Source organism: Misgurnus anguillicaudatus, chromosome 19, assembly GCF_027580225.2.
Source record: "Misgurnus anguillicaudatus chromosome 19, ASM2758022v2, whole genome shotgun sequence".
Taxonomy (NCBI): domain Eukaryota; kingdom Metazoa; phylum Chordata; class Actinopteri; order Cypriniformes; family Cobitidae; genus Misgurnus; species Misgurnus anguillicaudatus.
The window spans coordinates 32326927-32348805 of record NC_073355.2 but is presented as its reverse complement, the minus strand read 5'-3'; the positions used below and the strand labels follow the sequence as shown (position 1 = coordinate 32348805).

At 37.6% G+C, this 21879-nt stretch overlaps 1 protein-coding gene and 1 pseudogene across 2 annotated transcripts in view; one reads left to right on the top strand and one right to left on the bottom strand.

Annotated features, from left to right (window-relative positions):
* LOC129436372 (proline-rich protein 29) overlaps window positions 1-21879 on the bottom strand; it is a 39277-nt gene that overhangs the window by 10825 nt on the left and 6573 nt on the right. The window lies entirely within an intron of this gene.
* On the top strand, window positions 1783-20729 carry LOC141351092 (GTPase IMAP family member 8-like; annotated as a pseudogene).

Here is a 21879-nt window from a genome sequence, read left to right as displayed (position 1 = left end):
GCGTGCTTGCATGTGTGTGCGTCTGTGTGGAAAATCTGTAAAAAATCTTCTCTTCATCAGATTTATGAACAACATTTATTATGAACCAAAATGCAAAAACAACTTCAAATAAACTGAACAATGAAGCAAGAGTAGGATGGATGAAGAACTAAACAATCAAACAAATTTTTTGGTGTGTATGTGTTTACGTGTGTGTGTTCAGTCTTTTCAGCAGGACTTGCAGCATATTACTTGGTGCTCTCTGCAAGTGTGTCTACCACAACGGATACAAGTGCTGACTGTTCTTTTTTTGGTTCTGTACACCACTTGCATGTTCCCCTCTTCATTCCTGAGCCGCTGGTGCCTGCTGGTGTCTGTGGATTTGTGTCTAGAGGGACAGCTACAGGAGACTAAATCCCTCTCACCAGTGCAGCACTAACTGGTGCGCGAGGGAGGTGCTCTCTCCTCAATACTAACACTAACCCTACACACACACACACACACACACACACACACACACACACACACACACTCGTACACACACAATGGTTTTGTGGTCCATATGGCTCAATGTACAGACCAGAATTTATGCTCTGTTTTTTTGCGCGGGCTGCTGGAGGGTTGGTGGTGCCACATGGTGATCAACAGTAAAAATGACAAATTTTACCTCTTTGCAAAAGGAAAAGGCACAAAGAATCAAGAATGCATGGTAATAAGGTGTCATGGCTCTGCAATCAAAACATTTTGTTATAATGGAAGTCAATGGGGAAAAAATGGCCACAAACAATAAATGAGGGAGAAAAAAATTTAATCTGATGCTGCACAAAAACTAAAAATGCATCAAAGCCAATGTTTTTACCAATCTTTGGCATGCCCAAGACTGCAAAAAAGGCAAAAGAAAATCCAGTCCACAGTCACGTTTTGTATTGAGGATCTGTCATTTTGTGTGTTTTTTTTCCCCAAATCAGTGACACTACTTATAAACTTGGCAATGAAAGAGTTAAAATCATGGAATTTTTGCAAACATTTGGTAGTTTTGATCAGTACTGAGGTTGATTAACAGATTTATGCAAAAAAAATGTGAAAAAAATTTAATCCGATACATTTTTACAGCAGTTCAATCCAGTGGCCTCCCCCGGCCGCCAACAACACGCAAGGGCAGTAAATTTGCCCACGGTATATTGTTAAGTTTTTGAAAAATTTCAAAGCATTTTCTTAAAATATGTGTAAATATAAGATTTGTCACCAAAAATCATTCCATTTGCTGAAACACAGAGAAAGTTGTGGCCAAATTAAGACAAAAAAATTGCAAAAATGGCCAAAAATGGCCCCAACAACACATAAGGGTTAACCACAGTATTGATTTAATGTTTTTAACTAACCTTATAATTAATAATTAATCAACCAACAGACTCACATAGGACAGGTGAGACGGCAAGTGGAAGAAGCCAAAGCAAAAGTCCTCCACATCACAGTAAGTCCTACAAAGCAAGCACAAATATATTACAATAAGAAAAGAAATGAATATTACAAAAATATCTTATGTGCAGCTCAACACTACTTGCTTTATCTTGCGGCTTTATTATGGCTGACTTTAAACAACTCATTTTTACAGTAACATGACTGCAACCTAAAACATTTGCTTTTGTGTAATGCATCCACTACATGCCAGTATAAGTTAAAATGTCTGCTACAGTATACGCAAAAAAAATGGGCTCAACTTTAAAACAAATAAAAAAGGGATAAAACATGATCTGTAACAATACAATGGTGTTGAAATTATATGTTTTATTTTAGTGTCTGAAATAAGGATTTGGTTGGTTGGAGACAACTGGGCAGACAAGTGCTCAGTTGGAAACTTGCTCTTGGAAAAGAAAGTATTTGATAAAGCTTCTGCCTTCCTTCAGTTGTGTAAGAAAGGATCCTTTGGGACTCAACCCATATCTGTGACCATCACACCAAATATGTTTGACAGTCAAGTCACTGAAGCCCAAATTTCACAGGCATTGCAATACTGTGTGCAGTTGTCTTCTCCAGGCCCACATGTGCTACTACTGATTCCACAACTAGGTAACTTTGGGGAGAAGAAAAGTAAAATGATAACTCAGATTCTGAACTCTTGGTCGAATAATTCGTTAAACCATACAATAGTGCTATTGCTGAGTCAATTCACTAGTGATAAGGAGCAAAAAGTTGTTTATGGCTTACTCAAAGAAACATGGAGGTACCACAAATTTGGAAAGAGAAAGGGAATAAATCAGAAATCAGTAAATGAGCTGTATGAGAAAATTCTGAACTTGAAGCAAAACAATAAGGGGAATCATCTCAGCGTGAATATTAATGAGTCACCGCAGGCCTCACATCTGCAGCATCATAGGAGTGAAGGACAAGAGGTGAAAAATCTAGAAGGTTTTGCTGGATTCTGTAAGTTATTTAAACTTAAAAGTTTTCTTTTTAGGTTTTGGAAAACATTAAATTCTGAAATAAGTATAATTTGGTTGTACTTTCTCTTTAAGCATCAAACATGAAAAAAAAAATGCAGTCATTACTGAATCCATCACAGATGAATAAAATGGAGGTAGAACGTAAGTAGACTAAATATTGTCATTTTATCTACTCTCAATCATTGTGATTATACTGTACACAACACATTTAATGTGCTGCTTTATTAACACCGTGAAAGTCAGTGAGGATCTATTGACTTTGTTTGAAGATTAAAACAATTCAAACTTTCTAATAAAATGTCTTCTATTGTGTTCTGCATATGCAAGGCATACAAGCTTTAATTATAAAACATTCAGATAGCAACACCTTGTTTGTTTCAGAACCTGTTCAAAAACTTAATATGGTGCTGTTTGGAAGAAGCAGCGCTTGGAAGACTCAGACAGCAAACATAATACTGGGTCAGACTGAATCAGCAGAGGTGTCTAAAACAGAACTCATCCATGAATGTGTGAAGAGAGAGGGAATGAAATGTCTTCATCTGATCACACTGATTAAAATGCCAGAACTATACAATACATCTCTCTCACAAATTGATGTAATGTATCAGACATACAAGGCTCTGTCTCTATGTTCATATAACATACATGCATTTCTCCTAGTCCTGCCTGTCGGTCCTCTCACTGATGATGATAAAGGAGAACTCGCAAAAACAAGTGACATATTTGGCACTGATGGGAAGTTTTGGGATTATCTGATTATCTTGTTCATTTGTGAAGGTGACAGCGGGGACAGAATTATCACCAATTTCATACAGAAGAATGAAGACATTCAAAAACTTATTCAAAAATGTGGGAACAAATACCACATACTTAGTGTCAAAAGAAATCATGATAGTGAGCAGATCCCAGAACTGCTACAGAAGATTGATGATATGGTTGCTGGAAACAGTTGCTACTCATCTGATATGTATGTAAAAGCCCAGCTAAAGAAAAGAGTTCAACAAGATGCCAAAATTAAACAAATGGAGGAAGAAATCAGAGAACTAAAGCAGACCAAACAAACAGGTGAACTCATTTAAAATTGATTAATGTAAACTTTAAATCCAAAGTTGCATATGATATAATTCGTATGTTATGGTACAATTTACTATGGCATTGGGGTTAGGGGTTTTTTTTTGCTTTTCAGATTGTACTTTCCATCATACAAATTGGACACCACACTATAAATAAATGCATCGTGAAGTCAATTCAACCTAATATTTAAAGATTTGACTTAAAAAATGTGTACAGAAGTTATAAAAACAATTTGAAATTGTTTAGCTTAATTTGTTAAGTTAAAGTACATAAGAAAATGCTGCATTTTTGCAGTGCACTTAAAGTAGGTTTTCCTATGAGATCAGGTTGCATTATTTTATGTATTCATTTTGAGTTGGGTATGACTGTTGATATACCAGATAATATACAATAAGTCAGCTAATATCACAAAGCAATTGAGAGACAGCAAGCGCAAAATGCGGCAGCGGCATCTCGTAGCGGCATTTCCGGCATCAACTCCAGCAGCCAGTGACATTCTCCGGCATTTCGTAGCGGCATCTCGCGCAGCCAGAGAATTTCTTTCGCAGTGTGGCTGTTGGTAGCAACTTCCGCGGGCCAATTACATAATTTCACTTTAAAACTACATTTGAACTTTCATTTTATCATGAAATTTGTTAATACAGTAGTATTAATCTCCAATAGCCATGGACTTTTATCCGGCAGTCCGTGACTTTCTCCAGCAGATGTTGCTCTCTCTGTCTGTGTGTGGATGTCAGGATATTCTGCCACGAGAGTGTGGTTTTATATTTATGTTTTATTGTGATGGCAGAGTCGTGACAGTCTCTTGTTTAATGTGGAGGTTCATGCCTTGTTAAGTGTGGCATGTGCCTCTGGTGTCTCGTTTCTAGTCCCCGCCCCCTTGTTCTCCCTGTTAATTATTCATTATTAGTTCATCCCTTGCACCTGTGCTACCCTCGTTAAGTTTCCCTATTTAATCTCCTCTTGTCTCTTGTTTTGTGCTGGTTCATTGTGTTAATTCATGTCGTGTCTAGGAGTCATTTTAGTTCAGCTATGTTTCATCTGAGTCTATTTCATTATGTTTAGTCAGTGTTTGTATATCTTGTTTAATGTTATGTTGCTAGTGGTGGGCAGAGCGAGGCTTCGTGAAACACTGAAACAGTTGAATCAATTGTGCCGTATGTTTCGAGGCTTCGAAACATCAATCCGAAACCGCCTCCACAGTGACACCTAGCAGCCATTTGCATGTCTTTACATGAAGCAGTCTTGGCAAGATTTTAGACGAGCGCTGACAAATTGCATCCCACATGTTGTTTGCTTAACACAAGCGATTGAATGGGAGAGTAGATAGTGCTCTCGATTCTCATAAATAGATCTTAGGATCGAACCCGGGAAATGCATGCGCTATGTCATCATAATAAAATGCTTTTTGTTGTTGTTGTTGTTGTTGTTTTCACATCTGTTTGACAACTACATGAGCTTTTAGGCTCACAATTGTCGATAAATATAGGCTCTTCGGGTCTATTTAATAAAAAAAATGGAATAGAGATATACCAAATAAATAATAAGAGATTCATAAAATATATCAAGCCATAATATGCCACATTGTTTACATATAAATATCTTTATTCAAATATATAAATTGTTCTGTGTTGATAAACTCAACCAGCTTCTTTTTTACATATAATTTCTCCAGCCTTTGAAAACATTCTCACACAAGGGACACTTGTTGCTGATATGCATTTTTTGTAAGTAGCCTAAGTGTTACATACCTATGAGGAAAAATTACTTCTTTTCAGTAATTTATAGTATTTGATCTTGCCAAAAACGCATCTATGAGGTATTGTCAGATTTGTTTCCATGTGTACCCTGTCAGTTTAAGATTCGACAGGTACGCCACCTTTCGAATCACTTCATCATGTGACATGGGTGTTTCGAATCACATTTGGGACCAGTGTTTCGAAACATTTACGCTTCGGGATCTCGACACAGTGTCGAAACGTCAGTTTCGCGGCAGCCATCCCTATATGTTGCCCCCTCGTGGGCTTTTGTTTTCATGTTAATAAATGTTATATGTTCACTCCCCGATATCGTCTGCGCTTGGGTTCTCTTGTCTCCCGTCTCAAACCCTCACAGTGGATATATATAATATATATGGATATGCAACATAATGAAACGTTTTTATAGTAAAAATTAAAGGATTGATCATTGCAGTTATGAAGACACCCTTCAGCTCTTGCTGTTGTTCACTGTTTATTAAATTGTTATTTATTAATTGTAGCCTAATTGTGTACAAAATATAAAGCAAAAAAATGTATAAAGCATGTATAAAGCATGAATCGCTGCTCATCAATTCTGGCAAAAATCTTTAGTTCCTTTAATCTATAAGTTCACAGCATAACTTTTCATAGTCCTTTCATTTTTTTTAAAGACAAACGTAAAAGGTTTGGCTGGAGAACTTTTATTCATCCTTCCAGCTGAGCAGCTTGGGTGATCGAAAGGATGTCTGCCAGTCAGGGATCGGGTAGAAAATAATATCGGTGGGTAGGGGAGATGATGAGAGGAGCATTGGCCGAATAGGGAGACAGTATAGACACTTATAAAAGGAAATGTTTTAATCCAAAATGCAAATGAACCTGACATTCTAATGTAATGTAAATGCAATGTTACACTGTTTAATTATAAATAATAAAATATAACAATTAAATATAATGAAATGTGTTTTATTAAAAATGTCTCTATTTCACTTTGCGGTTGTAGCCTACTGGCCCATTTTAAAGGATAATTTCCGGTGTTTGGCACTTTGAGTCTCATTTCTGGTTTGTTTTGGACGGGCTGCGGTGATGGACACAGGGATGTTGACGGTGGGTCGTGTCTTGACTTTTCGACTGGTTTGGAGGCGTCTCTTGGCTGCTTCAGAATGGAAGTCAATGGCCATGCACAAACATGTCATTAAAACAACACTTAACGTTCATTTTCAAAACTGTACTACTCACCGAGTGGTTCGTGGTGTTCGTTGATGATTAAAAACAAATATATTGGCGCAATGTATGATTTCAATCCGTGTTATTTGCTATAGTGGAACTATTTTTTCAGATACCTCACAACCGCATATATACTTCCGCTCTATATTTGAGTCTGAAGCATGAATGAACGTAGTCCAACAAACTGTAATAAAACGGTAGCATACTTTCAAAATCAAGTTTATTTGTAACACTTACACCATCCAATATGTTTTTTCATCAGCATAACAATAAAGAAGATATTTTGCAGAAACCCCAGTGCTCCGTCATGCAAGTCAACAGATCCGCACACTTTAAGAGCTAAAGCATATATATCCAATACAACAGCAATCCCCCATAAGTCCGTGTGACATATTGACGTCTTGTGAAGCAAATCAATCAGTTTTTGCAAGAAACTGAACGTTATTTACAACACTATTAGCGTGAATGCCAAAGCAGGAAGCGCGCTTTCCGGTTGAGGCGATCTCTTGCACTGGTGAAGTTTGGTGGCTGTTGGCTATGGATGTTGGTCTCTCTGCGCCACCTATAGAGCGGGAGCGTGAAGCGCACTTCCTGCTTGGCAAAAGCTCTGCATTAACGCTGAAAAATATTTATATATATATTCGAATCTCAAAACTGAAAATCGAATGTCAACCCACGGAACGAATATTCAAATATTCTGGTTCAGCCCTACAATAATGGGAAAAATTTATTCTGAGAGAAACCAAGCGAAAAAACTACAACCACATGTAAACCGACCCTTTTCTGTTTCCCGGCGGCGGAGTGATATATCAGCGAGCAATGAGTCTTCCAATTGAAGTCAATGTAATTTTACAAAATGCCAAATAAAACACGACAGAAACTGTATTTCGCTACACAACTTGTTTTTAGTCATCAACGAACACCACGAACCACTCGGTGAGCAGCACAGCCATGAAAATGAACGTTGAGTGTTGTTTTGGTGACGTGTTTCTGCATGGCCACTGACCTCCACTCCGAAGCAGCCAAGAGACGCCTCCAAACGAGTCAAAAACCCAAGACACGACCCACCGCCAAAATTTCTGTGTCCATCACTGTAGTTCATCCAAAACAAACCAGAAACGAGACCCAAAGTGCCAAATACCGGAATTATCCTTTAACTTAAGTAAAAAAAGTAAAAGTTAAAATTCTGAATCTAGAAATTAAAAAAACAAACTAAAACAGAAAAATGGAATTTGTGAAAATAAAAACTGAATTTAAAATAATCATTTAAATAATCATTTAAAATAAAAATTTTAAAAAATGTAGGGCCCCATGAATCTACACATTTTAAGTACATAAAAGCTTGCTTAAAAATGGGCCAAGCATAAGTCAAGTGTGTGGCAAATAATTTAAGATCAAGTTTGAATGTTCAAGCTTTTAATCTTCAGGATGATGAAGTTAGCGTGCTCTTAATTTTCAATGGATGATCCAAAATTTTGCTGATGCTCCTAACATTTACATTTGGGAGCAGCACCAATATACTAAACAGTAAATTTCGAGGCATGATAGTGTAGCAGCCCGTATATCAATACACAAAACAGAATAACTTTCTCTGATGTAGTGCAGCAACAGAATGTTTTAGGACGGCGAGCGGCGACAGTTGCTAAACGGCCACGGCTGCGAAGTTCTCTGGCTGCTGGAGATAGGCTACAGCTCGGATTCATATTAACTTAGGCCTACTCATATTAACCCAATAACAGCTTATATTCATATGTTATAGCATTTATTAAAGCATGTGTTTTATAAGTTTAATTTTGTCTGCAACTAACTGTGATTGATTGAATCAGAAAGTGTCACTAAGCACACACGCGCATACAACTGCAGCGCTATAAACTTTCTCTGATGTACAGCAACAGAAACTCACTTACAAATTTCATAAAGCTTAAAAATGACAATATACAATGGATGTGGAGTCTTTATATAGTAACATTGTACATGATGAGGGTCTAAAGGGTTTAAAACACTATCTCTCATCCAGACCTGAACACTTGATGCCTCCCAGTGACTTTATAGTGCAACTTACTGAGTGGACTTTAAAGAACATCTTCCTCTTTCAAGATAAATTGTACAGACAAGAAAAAGGGACTGCAATGGGTGCTTGTTTTGCTCCCAATTATGCTAATCTGTTTTTAGGCTTGTGGGAGGAGCGCTATATATTTTCCCAAGATAACCCTTTTAAAGACAAAATCTTGTGGTGGGGTAGATATATTGATGATGTGATCTTGATGTTCTCAGGCTCAGAAAAAGAACTTGTAGACTTTCATGTGTATGTAAACAGCTTAAATGAGAACCTTAAATTTAGTCTGGATTATGATTTACATGCCATCACCTTTCTGGATCTACGAATTTCTAAAGATAATGAGGGATTCTTACACACATCTATTTTTAGAAAGGCAACAGATCGTAATACCTTATTGCATGCAAATAGCTTTCATCCTCCATGGCTCATTGATAACATACCCTTTGGACAGATCCAGAGACAAATGCGCATATGTGATTCAGATCAGGATTTTCAAAATCAATCTATTAATAGCAGCGTTTTTGACAAAGAGGATATCAAACTAAAACTCTCCTTCAAGCTCATAATAGAGCTCAGTCACTTGAAAGGAAGAGCCTGCTTCAGTCTAGACCCAAAGGAGTGTCAACTCAGAAACCTTGTTTCGTCACTTCTTACAGTAAGGAGGCCGTTCAGATTAAACACATTATAAAGAAAAACTGGAACATTATTGAATGTGACCCAACTTTACGAAAAAATTTTCCTGAACCCCCTAGGATCAGCTTTAAGAGGGCCCCCACAATTAAAGACAAGTTAGTAAGAAGTTACCTCCCTGCTCCTAAGCGTGACACTTGGCTTCGACAACCCAAGGGAAACTTTCCTTGTGGTAATTGCAATTATTGTGTAAATATGGCTAAAACTGACAAATTTAAGGATGTTTTCAGTAATAAGATCAATACTGTCAATAGCTTTATAAATTGCAATACTACCCATGTTGTCTATCGTTTAGAGTGTACTTGTGGCTGTTTTTATGTAGGTCTCACTAAAAGGAGACTAAGAGACAGGATAGCTGAACATAGGTATGCCATCCGGACTGGAAATGTGAATTATCCTATGGCCAAACATTATATAGACGCAAAGCATGGGAGGGATTCGACCTTACGAGTAATTGGCATTGAGGCTATTCGCCTTGATTCCAGGGGTGGGGATATAATTAAACGCCTTAAACAAAGGGAGACATACTGGATTTATTCCTTGAGGGCCACTGATCATCCAGGTCTCAATGAAGATTTTGACCTCTCACCTTTTTTGTAATTGTGGTATCTTAATAGGGACAGTGTATTGTTGTATGGATGTTTACTTTGAATGCTATGCATTATATTATATATATTTTTTCCCTCATGCTGTTTTATAACAATTTAGAATCATGATGGGTAATTAGCCTATTCACATTTATTGATTTTTGTGATATATTGTGTGGAGTACACTAGATGTCTGTATCTTTCCACTTGGAGTTTTTTACTTTGTCTTGTATTTTCACCTTTGATACTAGACAGTATTTGAACTATTGCCTCCAGTGGCCAAAAATTGTGTGGCAAGTGTTAGAGTGGCACACCTGAAATCAATACGATTATAAGTGGTGTGTGAATCTGTCTGTTTGTTGCCAGCGCCCTGATGAGGGCCAGTGGGCCGATGCGCGTTGGTGTTTTGATGTTTTGGCCCTTGAATATTGATGGGGGCTTTTTGGCTTATGCGTCCTGCTGAGTGCCTGGACTTGGAATTTGTTTTTTCCAATTATTTTCATGACAATATACAATATTCTATTTATATTTATTAGGGCTGTCAAAATTAACGCGTTAATAACGCGTTAACGCAAATTCATTTTAACGCCACTAATTTTATTAACGAAGATTAACGCAACGCGCAATTTCTGTTTGACCCTTGGTCCAGCCCATAGTTGAATGAACAGAGACGCAGACAAATGTGACTCTCTCTAAATGAGTAAAAGGTTTTCATAGAAATAATAACATTAAGCAAATCGTCTAGCAAATCCAATGCTCTAAATGCTCGTTGGACATCTGATATGAACTTTAATACGTCTGAGAGGTGTAACGTTACCGTCCTTCTAATGCTTAATCTAATACAAAAATGCGTCTCAATTCATTTGGTTTCGCTTTTATGCATGACTTATAAAATAGACTGCAGGACTTGCTTGATGTTAAAATAGTCATTAAGAGAGATAAAGTTCGGTACCTGATTAATGTTAAAGAGTTATTAAGAGCGACAAGACTCAAAAGCGATCCCCTCGCGCTGACTGACTGACATCTGAAGCGCGTGCACACAGACGCGCGAGTGCGCGACCTGGATATATAGACATCTACACAAAATTACAGTTTTACAAATATCTGTTTTGATAAGAATTCACGCAGGTAGGATCTATAATCTGTTATGTTTTAAGTAAATGTTTGGTTAACTGTTGGGTAAAAAATATCTGATGTGTAACATTATTAGATCACGGTAACACTTTACAATAACAGTACATGAATAATCATGTACTAATACATAAATTAATAATCAGTTTAATATGAACTAATGATGAGTTAAGCTATTTACTAATCAATAACTAACCGTAACTAAGTTATGAGTCATATGAATTCATGCATGAATTACACCCACCTTAACTACACATTAATACATGTTTGTTAGTTAATGCATTAATTAACACTTTGGGTACCCCATATCAAACCTGCTCTAGAACAGTGGTTCCCAAACTTTTTCAGCGTGCGGCCCCCCTTGTGTACAGTGCATTTTTTCGTGGCCCCCCGAAAGAAAATTTATGACAAAAACAGTTTTAAAATGTCATATTTTAATTAAACAAAACATATAAAAGTATACCCAGTAGTCCTAGTAGTGCTGTTGGTTAGTTGGCGTATTATTTGTTGGGTTTAATTACACAGAAGTCATGCTAAATTAATGTATTTTATAAAATTACATAAAATTGGGCCCCCCCTGGCACCATCTCGCGGCCCCCAGTTTGAAAACCACTGCTCTACAAGAACGAAAATAACTTTTGTTTATGCAAAATGTTTAGCTTTGTAATGCAAAACTATTTATACACTTGCTCCTGCAGCTGAGCTAAAAACATTGAATGGCACTGGATTTCTTGCAACATTTACAGTTAACCTTAATCATTAAATGTACAATTATGCATTAATAATTAAAATAAGTTATTCCACTGCTGCCATTAAGAGTGACAGACGCTATTCTTTCTAAATTTAAATCAGTGTTAGCCTACAGACGATGGTTATTGTGTGAACTGGCTCGTCTTATTATCAAAATGCACATACAGTATGTCTTGTTCTTCTTTTAAGCCATTATTACCCCTTCCAAATGTCTGACCAATTTTAACATTTGCTCCTCTCCTTTAAAACCACAAAAATTAGGATTTTGATGAGCTGAATTTGTTTAGAATGTGTAATTGATATCTTTTCAACAGTGTACCCCTCCAAGAAAAGTCATTGTGTAGGTCCTACACAATAATACATTAACAAGTCATTAATTTATGTTAGATTATGATAAGTTAACGATGAGTTAGTAATGATGTGCCCCCTCAAGTAAAGTCATGACCTAATCATACCATAACAAATCATGAATTTATGTTAGTTTATGAGTAGTTAACAATGAGTTAATAATGATGTGCCCCCTCAAGTAAAGTCATGACATTATCATACATTAACAAATCACGAATTTATGTTAGTTTATGAGTAGTTAACGATGAGTTAGTAATGATGTGCCCCCTCAAGTAAAGTCATGACATTATCATACATATACAGATCATGAATTTATGTTAGTTTATGAGTAGTTAACGATGAGTTAGTAATGATGTGACCCCTCAAGTAAAGTCATGACATTATCATACATTAACAAATCATGAATTTATATTAGTTTATGAGTAGCTTCGCATCTAAGTTTGCTGCAGATATAAGTTACCCAGTGGCGGAGGCAGAAAGTGTTTTTGATGGGTGGGCATCAGTACATCTGCGGGCTAGAAAAATTCACATAATTTTCTTAACTTGCGTTAATTGGGAGGATAAAATGACTGTGTTTTTCCCGTCAGTTTTGTACATTTTAAGATGAAATTACGTTATTCAATCTAACTGTATTACCATCGGCCGTCTCTCAAGCAGAAGGCTGCATCCTCCGGAGGTCGGAAATGCAGGCTGCATACGTCATCAAGCCTGGTTTATTTCAGTTAAATAAGCATTACATTCGCAAGTCATAAGCATATTACAACGATTTACGATGAACTATTTAAGCATTAAGCATTTATTTAGCTAAACGCCCGTGGCTTACCTAAGCACTGGTTCTGAAACATAGAGGACCCAGAAGCAAAAAATTCAACACTGCTTTATTGAAAATCAACTTAAACAGTCCAGTTGGGCCGTCGAGTCCCTGGCTGAACGTTGATCCTGATACAATGCGAAAAATTAAATAAACAATAATAATTAAAATAACATCAGGATAACATTTTAATTGCTTTCACAAATAAACTGGTATATGATTTGACAGTTTGATGGTCTCTATATGAACACTATACATTTGGCATTGTGACTTTGGTTAACATGTTTGTCATTTCTGAGGACTAGTCAGAATGATTTTAACTATATTATATTTTGACAGCGCCAAAAGCAGCAGACCACAAGTGCAACGAGCAGGCAGCCTGTTGTAGGCTGTAACGTTTACATCCACATTCCTTTTGATTTTGCAATCTACATTGACAAGCACACAAAATAGGGAACAATTATCTTACATAATAAAATACTTTAACTACCTGCTATCTTGGTATTGTGAGCATATGAATTTGAAAAAATATCTTTTGTTTCTAAAATTATAAGTGGAACATTTTATGCATCTTTATTTTACCTCAAACAAAGCATCAGATCCTGCGAACCGTTGGGAACCACTGTTCTAGAGCAGGTTTGATATGGGGTACCCAAAGTGTTAATTAATGCATTAACTAACAAACATGTATTAATGTGTAGTTAAGGTGGCTGTAATTCATGCATGACTTCATATGACTCATGACATAGTTATGGTTAGTTATTGATTAGTACATGGCTTAACTTATCATTACTTCATCTTAAAGTAATTATTAATTTATGTATTAGTACATGATTATTCATGTACTGTTATTGTAAAGTGTTACCTAGATCACTTAGATTTTAAGCAGTCTGTCACAATGTCAATCAAACAAAAGGAAAAAAGTTGAACATACATTGATGATGTTTTTGCTTTGTGTGTGCTAAATCTATTAGTTTTACCAGTGATTTTAAGGTATTAATGTGGTAATTTAATGTATGGATGTGGTAATTTTTGTGGTAATTTGACTCTTTCAACTTCAAACACGTGTAGTTCTGTCATATTTTGTTATATTTCAACAAAGCATGCATTGTTCTATGTTTTAATAGAGAATGTCAAAATATTGAACAACTTTTTTTTTTTTGCTAATTCTGACTCAACTTGCCAGCACAGGTCACAAATGATGCAGCAGCAAACAAAAATGGAGAAAGAAAAATCTTCTTATAGGAAAATTCGTATACAAAACAATGGCTGATGATCCTGTAAAAAATGTAAACAGGCTGTTGTTAACATACATTTGCATAAAGCATTTATATATGTATATATGATTAGAATATTAAAAACCTGAAAAGTGTTAAATTAGGGTAAATTTAGAATGGATAAAAATGTGCGATTAATTTGCGATTAATCGCAGTTAACTCATGAAATCATGCGATTAATCTAGATTAATTTTTTTAATCTATTGACAGCCCTAATATTTATATTGCTAACAGTAACGGCTGATATCCCTGGCTGCTCGAGATGCCGCTGCGAGATGCCCCTGTAGAGTTAAAGCGGCCGGTTAAAGTCCCTGGCTGCTCTAGATGCCGCTGTAGCGGCCGGTTAAAGTCACTAGTCCCTTTCACACATACAGTCTTTACTGGTAATTTACTGGTAAATTGCAGTTAACAGATATTAGTCCCTTTCACACATACAGTCTTTACTGGTAATTTACTGGTAAATTGCCGTTAACATGTCATGTGTGAACAGAACCTTTCCGGTAAATCAGTGCTCCCAATTTACCAGTAAGACAGGTTGTAAGATTACCAGTAATTTACCGGCAAGCGCTGTGTGTGAACGAAAATTATAGGATTACCGGCATTTAGAACGGACGACGTCAGACTGTGCTGACAGCTTCGGGCCAATCATAGCGTTTTAATACAGATGACGCGTTTACCCCCGCACTGTTTACGGACGTTTCCACACACATGCTGCTTGAAAGTTGAGCACACCTGAAGTTTACGTCCACATTTCTTCACCAAAGTTGTTTAAAACAGCTTACCGCCGAATTGCCGACGTCCTTAGCACGCCATCTGTGAAGCCAACGTGCAAACAGTAGTGTTGTTAAAAACGCATTTTCGGTTTGACGTCGTCTCATTCAATGTTGTTTGGTCATGAGCAACCTCGCGACTGTTTACCACAGACGTGAAAACAGCAAAATACGGACCGTGGATATGAACGACGTGGATTGTTTACAAATACAATACTGAGCTCGCCGCGTGCTACAGGTACTTCCGCTTTCTCAACGAATTTACCGGTATTTTGATACTGATGTGTGAATGATGTCTTACTGGTAAAATAACGGAACGCCACTGCGTGTGTGAACAGCATATTTTTGTATTTACTGGTAAATTCATTCCGGTAAATTCATGGTAATTTACCAGAATTACTGTGTGAAAGAGGCTACTGACTGCCCGAGATGCCGCTCTGAGATGCCCATGTAGAGTAAGCGGCTGGTTATAGTCACTATAGGGCTGCAGCTATCGATTCTTTTTGTAATCGATCAATCTAGCACTGAATCGATCGATTAATCGAGTAATCGGATACATTTTTGTGTGTGTTTTTAAACAACCAAAACAAATAATGCATAACGAAAATGACTTGGCTGTAAAATGTTCAAGCATTTGGCTTTTATTTCTAAAAAAACCCAGAGGTATTTGGCTCCAAGAAATAAGCCTATTTATTTCAATTGTTTACCCATTTAGTGTTTATAAGTGCCAGTGCCAACAATTAAACACTTTAATTTATTAATATGCACAACAGGTTTCATGCTGTAATCTAGCCCTGACATCAAAGTAAATATCTGGTTTATGTACATTTATACACTTGCAGCATTTACCATTAGGCTTTTAACATATAATATATCATTTCTGGGGTGAGCCTATTTGCTATGGTAACAACCTGTGTGTATGCGCGCACGTGCACTTGTGTGTGTGCATGCGTTCTGTGCGTGAGGAAGAGTGACACCCCAGTCAGACGTTCAGTTGCTTCATTGCATTTTGGTACGGCAGAAATAAATACATTCCTTTTCAATAGAACGTTGCATTTGGTTTGCATCACTTGCATTGCGGTGCATTTAAGGTTAAGAATCCGTTCGAAAAATCAAAACACCACGTCCCGCTGTATACAGTGAATGCATGCAGCTGAAATTATTGTTGCGTGGCTACATAAAAGTTTAAGCATATGTGATGCATTGCGCGATCGGTCTGACTCGCGTGAGAGAGAATAACTTCATTATGCTAAACTCCAATAAAACAGAGATTATTATTATTGAACAAAATATGTCAGATTACAAGTTGCCCATATATGATTGCACTGTGGTGCCGTTTTTTGGTACACACACCTGTAAAGTGCATGCGTGTGTGTGAAGGGGTTCTTTTTTAATCTATACTGTCCTGCAATTGAACGTGAATACGTTTACTACTTAAAAACATCAAAGCTAAACATCATATCTAGTCAAACCGCATAACGACATCGCTACAAATACAGTATGGGATTAAAATCAGCGGAAGCTACGTTACCTTGTTTCATCGACGCTTGGTGAAACAACAGTGGATGTTTTCAGTTCAGATGCTGAATTTAAAGATAATGTAATGATCCCAAACTTTAGACAGTCTCTCTCTGCCGTTTATGGACATATTCGCTCCGCCATCGCGCCAACTAAATTCAAAATGTACCACGCGCTATTATGTGCTTCCTGAACATTGAACAACGGTCCGTGTGAATCAGATCTCGGCGCATGTAGTGCGCGTCATAGGAATTTAACGAGGCTTCGAGGCAGAATTTTTGCCTCAAGGAATTTTTTGAATCGAGTAAATCGAGTAACTCTATGAATCATTTCAGCCCTAAGTCACTAGCCGTTTCTCAATACCAAGTACGCCAAACTCGGACTTGTGTCCTTCGTAGTTCGAACTTGCAAGTTCAGACTCGGAAAAACGAACTCATGACGCGAAATACATTATGGGAAACTTCGCTGTCATAAGTCCACACAAGTCTCCTCTGATGCATCCTCGATAAAATGGGCGGATCAAGAACACATCCGGGGATTTTATGTGAACTTGGGCTTGATGCGAATTTGAATTGGAACAGTACTTGGGCCGCGACTGATGACGTTTCACAAGTCCACAAGAACGCAAGTACAGACAAGAACGCATATTGAGAAACAGCTACTGACTGCCCGAGATGCCGCTCCGAAATGCCCCTGTAGAAAGGGCTCGTTATAGTCGTACGTAGGTCCTACGGTGTAGCAGCGACGGCGTAAAGGGCGATTTATAGTCGTGCGTAGGTTCTGGACCAATCACATCGCTTGCGGTCCGCGTAGATCTGACGCGCTGTTAAATTTTTTGTGAGGTGCGTGTCAGGCTACGCAGAGCTACGCACAGGCTACGGATAGCCTACGCCGTAGCTACGGCGTAGAACCTACGCACGACTATAAATCGCCCTTTAGCGGCCGGTTAAAGTCACTGGCTACTGGAGATGCCGCTCCGAGATGCCCCTATAGAGTCAAGCGGCCAGTTAAAGTCACTGGCTACTCGAGATGCCCCTGTAGAGGAAGCGGCCGGTTAAAGTCACTGACTGCCAGAGATGCCCCCTGCGAGTTGCCCCTGTAGAGAAGCGGCTGGTTAAAGCCATGGCTTCTCGAAATGCCGCTGTAGCTGCCGGTTAAAGTCCCTGACTGCCCGAGATGCCGCTGCAAAATTCTACAATATATTAACAATTTCATGATAAATGCTTACAAATGGCAGTATATAATATTATGTTGTTTTTAAATGTAGTTTTTAAAGTGAAATATTACATTGTTTATGTAACTGGCAAGCAAAAGTTGCTAGAAACAGACACGGCTGCTACAGAAAGCCTCTGGCTGCTCAAGATGCCGCTACAAGATGACACGAGATGGCGCTGTACTGGCTGCTGGAGATGCCGCCGGAAGTGCCGTTGCGAGATGCCGCTGCCGCATTTTGCGCCAGCCCTTACTGGAGCAATTAGAACACAAACACCAAGCAAAAGGGTCTTAGTTTGGCAGTGATGAAACAAGGTCTATATATGAAGAGCTCAGATGCAAAACCCTCTAACTGATCTGATATGTTCTAAAACCATTTATTTTTTCTTCCCTATCACAGCTGAAAGTGAGAGTGTGAAAACAAGTAAAGACTGTTTGAGGATTGTGCTTGTTGGAAAAACTGGAAGTGGAAAGAGTGCTACAGGAAACACCATACTCAACCGAAGAGTATTTAAATCTCAAGCCAGTTCAAAATCAGTCACATCCTCATGTCAAAAGGAAGAGGGGATTGTTAATGGAAGGCCAGTTGCTGTTGTTGATACTTCAGGCTTGTTTGACACACATCTCTCAAATTATGGTGTTAAAGAAGAGACACTGAAGTGCATCGGTCTTCTTTCTCCATGACCACATGTGTTTCTGCTGATTCTTACAATGGGAAGATTCACAAAGCTGAAGAAAGAGAAACTCTGGACCTAATCAAGGAGACATTTGGAAAAAATGGTGGGATATTTAGCATCATAATATTCACCCGTGGTGATGAGCTGAAGAAGCAAACAATTGAGGGTTACCTGGAAGATGCTGATCCACATTTGAAGAAGTTGACTCGAGATTGTGGGGGAAGGTATTATGTTTTTGAAAATTCAAAACAAGACAATACTAAACAAGTGATTCACTTACTGGAAAAAATCAACAGAATGATTGAGAAAAATGGAGGAGGCTGTTACACCAATGAGATGTTTGAAGAAGCAGAAGCTGCCATTAAACAAGAAATGGACAAAATTCTACAGCAAAAGAAAGAGGAGATAGAACGAGAAAACAAACATCTACGTGACAAACATGAGGAGGAGATGGCAGAGATAAGGAGAAGAATGGAGGAACAAAGAGAGCAAATGGAGAGAGAGAGAAAAGTAAGAGAAGAGGAACTTAGAATAAAGGAAGAATTTTTGCAGAATGAAATCAAAAAGAGAGATGAACAAGAGAAGAGAGAAAGGAAAGATAGAGAAGCAGCTAAAGAACAAAGAAGAATTGAAGAAGAGAGGCAACAAGAAGAATGGGAAAGAAAATTGAAAGATATTGAGGACAATAAAGCTGAGCTACGGAGAGAGCTGCAAAAGAAAGAGCAAGAAGAGAGAGAAAGATATGAAAGAGAGAAAAGAGAAATGGAAGAACGTCATAATGAAAGACTTAAAAGAGAACGAGAGCAAGAGGAATATCATGAAAAACTCAACAAAGAAAGAAGTGAATGGGAGCAGAAACAAAAGAAAATGATTGAAGAATTTAATCAGGAGAAGAAGCAAAGAGAAGCAGCAGAGAAGCAAAGGATTGATGATGAACGCAGAGAAAAAGAAAAACTAGAGAAAGACTTTGAGAAGAGTAAAGAGGAGATGAGAAAACAAAGAGCAGAAAGGGAGAAATCACAAAAAGAGAAGTGGGATAAAAGAGTGAAAGAGGAGGAGAAGAGGAGAAAAGAGGAGAGAGAGAAACTAAAGAAGCTTAAAGAGGCATTTGAACGAGAGCGTGAAGAGGAGGAGAACAAGAAAAAGAGAGAAGATCGGATCAGACGAGAACAAGAGGAGCGAGAACGAAAAGAGATGGAGGAAGAGTATGACAGGAAAATAATAGAGATGAAGCCAGGAAACAAGCTGACCCAGTAAACAATTACGGTCTTTCAACGTTGAAATATGGTTGAAAATAAGTCGGTCCGCCTTGGACTGGTTTACGACGTGATTTCAACTAAGTATTTTTGGCTGGACTTTTTGACTACGTGTTTTCAGCTGACCATGTTTTCATCTCATAATCTAAGACAGCTAGATCATCTGTTATACATGCTAAAACAACGGAGAAAACAAATTACCAAACCATGTTTATTATTATTGTAGATCATTCTTGTTAATGATTGCGCTTGCATACTCTATGGACACTGAGAGACACTGTACTAGTGGAAGTGCGCATGAGTCCTGTTGGCGCTGTTTTATATTCCCCTGCCGGGTTGAAGTGTTTAGTTTTGGTTTGTTGCCTGTGGCTGTGTAAGCTGTAAATTGAATATACACTACAGATGTTTATGTAATAAATACGGCTGGTTTGGATTTATCATGGACTCTTCACTTATTTCTACAATTATCTTAAGTAAATGTAAAAAGTTTTACATATTACGTCAAAGTTATAAAAAATATGAAACTGCGATTGAGGTGCAATGAGGATTCATGCTATAATTACCCCACCCCACCAGGTGGCGGTAATGCACCTTTAAAGGTAGTTGCCAACCGCCATAAAACTGAAAGAAGAAGAAGTGAAGAGGTGTGTAAATGTGGCGCGAATCTACCACCCATCATCACAGAGAGAAGCCCAACCAACGGCCAGATTACAGAAAGCTCTGGACTGCTCATAGCAGGGATTTTCAAAGCTGTCCTGGACGACCACTAGTACTGCACATTTTGCATGTTTCCCTTTTGTGACACACCTCATTCAGTTACCTTACACACCCAGTTCAAGTCTTGCAGTCTCTACTAATGAGCTGAAAATTTAAACCAGGTGTGTCTAATGAGGGAGACATGCAAATTGTGCAGTACTAGTGGTCCTACAGGACAGCTTTGAAAACCCCTGGCTCATTGGACTGACCTGTGTTTACTGCGCTCTGAAATCTGTGTTGATATATGTTTATTGCACTCTGTGTTGTTACTGGACCGACCTGTTTATTGCAGACTGTGAAATCTGTTGGTTACTTGACTGTTTGCACTATTTAAAATGTGCTGTTTTATTAAAGTTCTTATAACCCTTTAAAGCTTTGTTTCATTTTATAAAATGTTATTTGGTATGTTAATGTGGTCCTGTTTTCAACATTGAAAAGATGGACGAATATGACGTCTTTTCAATGTTCATTTTCAACCTTCACTGGACCGTAATTAGACGTTGAAGATCAACCTGATTTGAACGTTGAAAAGATGGACGAATATGACGTCTTTTCAATTTTCATTTTCAACCTTCAATGGACCAAAATTAGACGTTGAAGATCGACCTGTTTTCAACATTGAAAAGAAGGACAAATTTGACGTCTTTTCAATTTTCATTTTCAACCTTCACTGGACCGTAATTAGACGTTGAAGATCGACCTGTTTTCAACGTTGAAAAGTTGGACAAATTTGACGTCTTTTCAATTTTCATTTTCAACCTTCAGTGGACCAAAATTAGACGTTGAAGGTTTACGTCTACTCAACGTCCAATAGACGACTTTTTGCTAGCTGGGGAAGAATTCAAGGAATTTAAAAATAAATATAAAGCAGATTTTTATGAGCTCATGTCAAAGCATGCTCAAGAGATTGATGAGCTAAAGAAAGAGCATACCAAAAAAAAGCGTTGAGGATGAGAAAAAGTACAGCGCTTTGACTGACCTCTCAAAGAAGAAAGAGACAGATCTGAATGAAAAAATAAAACAAATGGAAGAGAAACATCAAAAAGAGACTGATGAACTGAAAAAGAAATATGATGAAAAATGTGTGTTATTCTAGTATAAAAAGGGGGTATTTTACACTATAGGTCAGTGTTCTTCAACCCTGGTTCTCAAGGACCCCTTCCAGAAAGTTTTAGATGTTTCCTTATTTAAAACACCTAAACCAACTCATCAGCCTTATAGAACACTGCTTATAGGGTATTGAATTTTAAAAACGCATTTTTTAAGTGTCTTCAAATAGTTCACTTTATTACAGCATTATGTGCATAGTACATGATCTCATCTTATTCCAGAACAATGTTTTTCTCACAGTCAATAACAATTTGAACTAATTTTAAGACATAGGCATATTTTGAAATCAACTTAGTCTATTTGCATTTTAAATAGTTTGATGTAAATCAGTGCATTAATATTAAATGTATTAGAAAATGATAAAATTAACTTAAATCAACACTAGTAGTATTGTTAACTTCATGTTAGCTTATACATTAACAAATGTTAACAATTACAACTTTATTGTACATTTTTAGTACCAATAT